This window comes from Mchenga conophoros, linkage group LG10, assembly GCF_057382185.1.
Source record: "Mchenga conophoros isolate Kocher_MC1m ecotype Shallow Benthic linkage group LG10, M_conophoros_male_GT1.1, whole genome shotgun sequence".
NCBI classification, from domain to species: domain Eukaryota; kingdom Metazoa; phylum Chordata; class Actinopteri; order Cichliformes; family Cichlidae; genus Mchenga; species Mchenga conophoros.
In genome coordinates, this window is record NC_140535.1 from 5,162,453 (window position 1) to 5,170,550 (window position 8,098).

Below are 8,098 nucleotides of genomic sequence, written 5' to 3' on the forward strand. Positions count from 1 at the left end.
GGAGGATATTACCTACAGCTGCAAATGCACATATCAGATAAACTAAAAAAACATTCAGTTAAAACAAATGCACGCACTTGTATGGTCGGTACTAAACAGTCAGCAATAATACTTACAAAAATGATAAAAGATAACAATTCTGTTAAAAATGATCTAGACATCAAAAACAGCTCAAACACAGCTGATAGATCCAGTCCCCTGGCTGTTAGACTAGCTGTGTCAAACATAAGGCCACAGGAAGCAGAAGTGGCCTAGCAAACACTCTAATTTAGCCTTACTGAATGGCTTTGGGAGTAAAGGAGAGCATAAATATAAGATTTTTAACTGTGACTTAATTGACCTGCACAAGGCTTCATTCATACTACACTAAAGTAGTAAAGTAAGTGATAGACAATTAAATAACAGAAAAGATTTTTCACAGTTTTTTTGTTTTGTTTTTTTAAATAATGGGACTGTAGTAGAAAAAATTGGACTTTTTCTGTGAAACAAACAATTTTCTGTTTCGTAATTACAAGACAGTCTGGGCAAAGAGCTACCAGAAGTAAATTTTAAACATTTTCTTCTTACAATTTAAGCCCGTAGAGCCAGTCTGACACATTTATTTCATCATGCAGAAAAAAAATGCATGCATTGTTAAAATTACACTTTTTTTCTTATACTAATTAATCATAGGGATTAAATGTGCAGTTTCACTGGTCTGACTCATGGAAGGCCAAAATCAGCTGTACGTGGCCCGTGATGAAATATATTTAGAGGAGTCGCAGCTTCCTTAGTGACTTCATCAATTCTGGAGATGCTGATTGGTGTTGGGATTAAATAATTTGCAGTGCCTCAATAATGCTATGCCACCACCATTTTCAGATCCGCGACAATGTGTCATGCAGGAGGCATCTCCCTTCTAGAAGTAATAAAGTGTTAAATTTTCTACTGAGCAGTGTTTTGTCTTCCATCGGATGCCTCTGAGGAATCAAAAGAACTCGGTGAAGTGTTGATATTTACAATTGGGGGCTTGTCCAGGATTCCGATAGGAGGCTAAGGAAGACAGATTGGGTGCGATCTGGGAGCTCAACCAGCAAAGCGAACAGAGAACCGGGTCATTTTGAAATAAAGCACCACCTGTTAAACCAAAATGTGCACTTTTGAGCTTATCTAAATTGGCTGTTCACCAAGTTGATTGAATTCAGTGTCAATTTGCTGCAGTAGACAAAGAGGCGATGTGTGATCATCATCCGTCCCAGTGCGTTAGAGCGACTAAATTGGGGTGTAATAAGCCGAGTAAACAAATAGGCTGTTGCTGAAAGTAAGAGAGTAAGAGTAACAAGCCTTCTAGGACTTTGTGTTGGCTGTAGTGTTTAACAAAAAAACTCTGACACATGTCATCAGTGTCTGCTTTTAAATCTTTATTAAAGACTCATTCATATTATACGCTTTTTTTTGTTCTTTAAAAAATAAATTTTTTGATATTCTTTGGTTAACAACATTCAGTTCTTTTAGATTTTTATGTTAATTTTAAGTTGTTCATCACTATAATAATCACATTGTATCTTATTTTGACATTCCACATGTCTTTATTAGCCTTTTTTAACTGATTTGCTGGTTTTGATAAGTACTATACAATAAACCTTATCAGTTTTAAAATTACATTAATATTTCAAGTATCTTGTGAACATGAAGTTAATAAGGTGCAGAGTCCAATTTGATCCAATGCAAAACTATATTTCCCATTCAGGAAGTGTTTGTCCCAGCATAAACTGACAATAAAACACATCACAGAGACTTTTGCTCATTTTCAGTTCAGTTTGTAAATATAGTCACCAAGGTTTGGAAAAGAGTTTAATACAGCAGACTAAAATGGTCTCAGTAGCAAAAAGTGAAAACACAATAGTGATTTTTTTAAAACTGAAATTTAAACTTTAGTTTAGCTGTTATGGTCTGTTTCTTCACATCTCCAAAGCAGGTCACATTTTTACAATATCCTTTGACTGTATTCACACAGACTTTGACACTAAACATTTTTCCTGGGAAGTGTGTCCTGTGCAAACTGTCTTTCGAGATCTGTACACATGGTTTGAATAATTTGGAGAAATGAAATCTCCTACAAGACTCATGTGCATGCACATCTATTTTCTGAAGGCTTGAAAGCATTTTAGATCTTGGTATGGCAACAGCACACCCTGTGTTAGAGGTTTAGATTCCAACAGTCATTCTTTGAGATAAGGTTTTACAGTGGGGCAAAAAAGTATTTAGTCAGCCACCGATTGTGCAAGTTCCCCCACTTAAAACGATGACAGAGGTCAGTAATTTGCACCAGAGGTACACTTCAACTGTGAGAGACAGAATGTGAAAAAAAATCCATGAATCCACATGGTAGGATTTGTAAAGAATTTATTCGTAAATCAGGGTGGAAAATAAGTATTTGGTCAATAACAAAAATACAACTCAATACTTTGTAACATAACCTTTGTTGGCAATAACAGAGGTCAAACGTTTACTATAGGTCTTTACCAGGTTTGCACACACAGTAGCTGGTATTTTGGCCCATTCCTCCATGCAGATCTTCTCGAGAGCAGTGATGTTTTGGGGCTGTCGCCGAGCAACACGGACTTTCAACTCCCGCCACAGATTTTCTATGGGGTTGAGGTCTGGAGACTGGCTAGGCCACTCCAGGACTTTCAAATGCTTCTTACGGAGCCACTCCTTTGTTGCCCGGGCGGTGTGTTTTGGATCATTGTCATGTTGGAAGACCCAGCCTCGTGTCATCTTCAAAGTTCTCACTGATGGAAGGAGGTTTTGGCTCAAAATCTCACGATACATGGCCCCATTCATTCTGTCCTTAACACGGATCAGTCGTCCTGTCCCCTTGGCAGAAAAACAGCCCCATAGCATGATGTTTCCACCCCCATGCTTCACAGTAGGTATGGTGTTCTTGGGATGCAACTCAGTATTCTTCTTCCTCCAAACACGACGAGTTGAGTTTATACCAAAAAGTTCTACTTTGGTTTCATCTGACCACATGACATTCTCCCAATCCTCTGCTGTATCATCCATGTGCTCTCTGGCAAACTTCAGACGGGCCTGGACATGCACTGGCTTCAGCAGCGGAACACGTCTGGCACTGCGGAATTTGATTCCCTGCCGTTGTAGTGTGTTACTGATGGTGACCTTTGTTACTTTGGTCCCAGCTCTCTGCAGGTCATTCACCAGGTCCCCCCGTGTGGTTCTGGGATCTTTGCTCACCGTTCTCATGATCATTTTGACCCCACGGGATGAGATCTTGCGTGGAGCCCCAGATGGAGGGAGATTATCAGTGGTCTTGTATGTCTTCCATTTTCTGATGATTGCTCCCACAGTTGATTTTTTCACACCAAGCTGCTTGCCTATTGTAGATTCACTCTTCCCAGTCTGGTGCAGGTCTACAATACTTTTCCTGGTGTCCTTCGAAAGCTCTTTGGTCTTGGCCATGGCGGAGTTTGGAGTCTGACTGTTTGAGGCTGTGGACAGGTGTCTTTTATACAGATGATGAGTTCAAACAGGTGCCATTCATACAGGTAACGAGTGGGGGACAGAAAAGCTTCTTACAGAAGACGTTACAGGTCTGTGAGAGCCAGAGATTTTCCTTGTTTGAGGTGACCAAATACTTATTTTCCACCCTAATTTACGAATCAATTCTTTACAAATCCTACCATGTGGATTCATGGATTTTTCTTTCACATTCTGTCTCTCACAGTTGAAGTGTACCTCTGGTGCAAATTACTGACCTCTGTCATCATTTTAAGTGGGGGAACTTGCACAATCGGTGGCTGACTAAGTACTTTTTTGCCCCACTGTATATTGGCACCCGAAGTTGGAACCCTCTGATATAATTTTATGGATTTGTTGATTTGCTTAGTTTGTCTCAATGACAATCTCCTTTATATTTTATGTCACTGATGAAAATGATTAAAAAAATGGTACAAATTTTATCTACACGTTCTTTCTCAGTGGATCAAGTGTTACCTAAAGTGGTTTTCCTTTATGCCAAAAAATCTCACCAGTTAGTTTCAGTAATTAATGACAGATATGTTACACAGACAGTCTATGTATCCACTGTAACAATGTTATACTTCATTATGGGCAAATGAATGTCAAAGGTAAAACTGAAGTCATTTTTAGATCTTATGCAGTATCTACTTCAAGATTTTATATTCTATATTTGTGAAAAACATCACAGCACCAAATAAACAGAGTAACAAACATAGGGACAGAGTGCCTTTTCTGCTGATCCTCACTACTGCACCCAGAGGGCAACGTGTAACATGACACAGCAGTTAGAGGGCAGTGAACAAGAATTTTTATTGGATTTTGAGTATATAATTGGTTATTTCATGGCCCCATTGATTGATTGTGGCATTATTTACTTCATCTTCTCTGTGACAGTGTTTGATTGGCTTTCTTCAGGGACTGCAGGTCATTCAGTCCAGCTCTGCCATCTGTCCAGTGCTTGGCTGTGAGTGTGTGTGTGTGTGTGTGTGTGTGTGTGTGTGTGTGTGTGTGTGTGTGTGTGTGTGTGTGTGTGTGTGTGGTCAACATAGTCCTAACCTGGCCAAAGAGATAGGTCAGGACCCTGTTTAATTTTCTTTGAATGAGGTCTGTGGACTGCTGTCTATTAAAGGTCAGAGACAGGAAACAATCGACAGTCTAACTTTCAGTGTGAAAAAGTAGCTTCTAATAACACAACATGTCATGTTTCCTGTCAGGATAAGACGATGCGTGAAGTATCCTGGAACAATGACAATAGGTTTAGTATTTTTACTGGTTAGACTTTCTGGGAATGTAGCTCATGTTTGAACTGAAATGAAATAATATGAATTTAATATAAAAAATATATACACAATTATTATGAAGCTATTTGATCACTCAAAGCACTTTAAACAACTTGCCTCATTCACCCATTTGTATTCCATGTTTTCTATCTAAGTGCTTTCTATCTAACATTCACACAGATGAATGCATCAGAGAGGACCTTGGGGTTTAGTATTTGTAGATGAGGTGCTCTACCTCCGGAGCTACAGAAAGTCCTACCCTATCCCTGTTGTAGATTAACACAGATCCCTACACAGTCTACTTGGGTGCTGTCAGCTGTGGTAGACTCTGTTGCTTACAGTATGTTCTTACGCTGCCACAATCAGAGCCTTTGTGCTGTCCTTTTCTTAACCGGGTAGGATTACTTGATGTTAGTCACTTCTGTCGATTGTACACATCCCATTCAGGGCCTTGGTCGTTCTAACTGTTCCTCATCACCAAATGCTAAAAACAATGAAAAATGTCTACTACACCATGCGTACTTCTTATACTGTATGTTTTGACCCTTGAAGGCTTTTTTCATGCTTTTACTGATCCTGGTGAACTGTTGCTCCCTTTCCTTTTCTGGCTGGACTGTCAGCCAATCAGCATTCGACCTATTCACAGTTGAGCTATGTTGGATTTTCAGAAGACTGCATAGAAGCATGTTTGTTCTGTGCAGACATCTGTAGGCTCTCTGTAGGCAAACAAAATGGACACAAGTGCAGCATCATAAAACAAGCATAAAGCCCTGTGAGTGGTCAGTAAAATTGTCTAAATGGGAATAAATTTAAATTTCTAAAGAGTAGTAGTAGAAGTATTGGCGATGTAGTATTAAAGAGAGCACAAACATTAGTATATTTCACCTCAATATGACTCACTCATCAAGACTGTTGAAAATAGTTGGAAAATGCTGAAAATAGTCCCCAGGATATGCTAGCATTATGTAATAAACAAAAGAAAAAAAAGTAACGTTGTGTGAGCTGCTCTTTAGAGGACATCTGTGAACTGCAGCTGCAGAATAAGTGAATAAGTGCACTTTTGAAAACTGGTTTTCCTTTTGCAACAAATTAATTCAGTTCAAATGTTCAGTGACACACTCTATTGGTGTGTCATTGCTAACTATTTCTCTTAGCTGAGATCTCAGTGAGAAAGCAATAATAAGAAAAGTGTGTATGCCATTGCCAGGCTGTGAAGCAGGAAGGTCAAGCCCTTTGGGGCCTCATTTGTGTTTTAATATTCCTGAAAGCACATCTGAACAAAATAGCAAGGATCTGTGTTAATCTACCATCAGGAGAGAGCCATTATATTCTGGGGACATGTACAGACATAACTTAAAGTTAATGAGATGGGACTTTATTTACACATTTCAGGACATTGACTTCACCTTTCAGTATCACCTCCTTTGTGGATGCCTAATGAATTTAAAGTCAAAATTATTTCAAACTGTAATTGATTGTTAATTCACTGGACATGATAGCAATAAAGGAGAACATTATAAGGAAATTATGTTTTTTCGTGCTATTTATTTTTAGAGTTGAACGAGATGTTTTTGTTTTCTGTCACTGCACATTTAAAACTAAACATTTTCTTGTCAATTCAGACGCATTGACCTGGCAGTTGGCTGTAAAAAAAAAGTGTCATCCATCTGTAATTGTTCTAAACCTGGCAATTATAAAAGGAGGTAAAAAAAAATGAACTTTTATATTACTGAAGGTTGCAAGACTGATTCCCCCTTCAGTCAGGTGATGGATTTATTTTTGTCTCCATGCTCATCTTTGATTAGGCCACATCTGTTACCCATGAGCCTCAGTATTAATGAAAGTGCCAGGAATGGCCTCCAGTGTTTTGATTTAAGCGTATCTGAGTGCAGCCCTACTTACCGCTCCAAACTCATCATTTTACATGTGCTAGGTGACGTAATGATTATGAAGTTAAAGTGTGAGCTGTCAGCTTAAATTTGATGGCGTTTTTACCAATCACACTATCAAATTTGCACGTGCCTGCACATCTTCTTCAGTTTATTTTCATGCCTTTGACTGACACATTCAAATATTTCAGAAAGCACTCAAGCTCAAAATTCTTAATATGGGCTGATTGTGAGACTACAACTGGCCGATGTAGCCCTCTTAGCCTTCTGCAAAAATGTAATATTCATGTATTAGGAATGGCTAAACACCTACGCTCATTATATTCCATTTTCAGGTGCTCTCATCAACCTTTTTGCATTTCAATGAGGCTCTGAAAGGATTAGGTTCAAGCTGCACTTGGCAATAATCTGAAACAACATAAAACACTGAGTACGAATACTGCAATAATAATAATACATAATAACATTTCATGTTTATTAATTAGGTGGCTTGGACTGTCTCTTTTACTGCTTTAAAACTGTGATTCAATTATGAGTGTTTGGCTTAAATACAAAATGCCGCTGTAATTGTTTCACATAACTTAATCAATTGATGGTAAAGGGGAAACATTGGGCAGTTTGATTAATGATTAAAAGTAAACTAGTACCCAGTCACCAGTAAGCTCTTGCAGCACATTATGGTCTTCTATCATCACATTAGAAATTCACCCAACTTCAAAATGGTGCTAAAACAGATTTTTGTTCAGTAAAATAACAAAAATGTTCCATCCCTCTTTTTCCTAAAAAGCTCTAAGAGGAAGTCTCAGAGAAGTGTTTTCACCATCTTCATCCATTTCAGTGTCATCATCATCTCAGAGCTCCGATTGGATCCTTACCTGATAGGTGTGAAATGACCAGTGCACAGACTGCCTCAGTGACACTGATTGCAGTAGACTCACAGTCTGAAAGACACCAGTGAAAAGAAGTGCAGAAACAGAGGAAATCATGCCTCTGCCATCTGCTTTTCAGCTGACAGCAAAATCACTCTGAGAATCCATAAAAGAGAGAAATCTTTCTGAAATGAAATTTCAAGCCAAATGAAATTTACTTCATTGGTATACACTTTATAATGATTAATTATTCGAATAAACAAAAGTTTTATTTGGTAAAATCCTCCACTGTGATGTAGAACTGAGAGAGCAGAATAACAAAAAACTGGAATAATAGGAGCAGATAAAAATAAATCATATGGACGACTGATATATTGCATGTCATTAAATGTTTTATAGACATATAGTATTGCTACAGTGGTGTGCTGTAAGAGCGAATTCATTATTAGAATTATTGAAAAAAAGATATAGAAATTACTTACACAAATACTTTAAGAACACACACACACACACACACACACACACACACACACACACA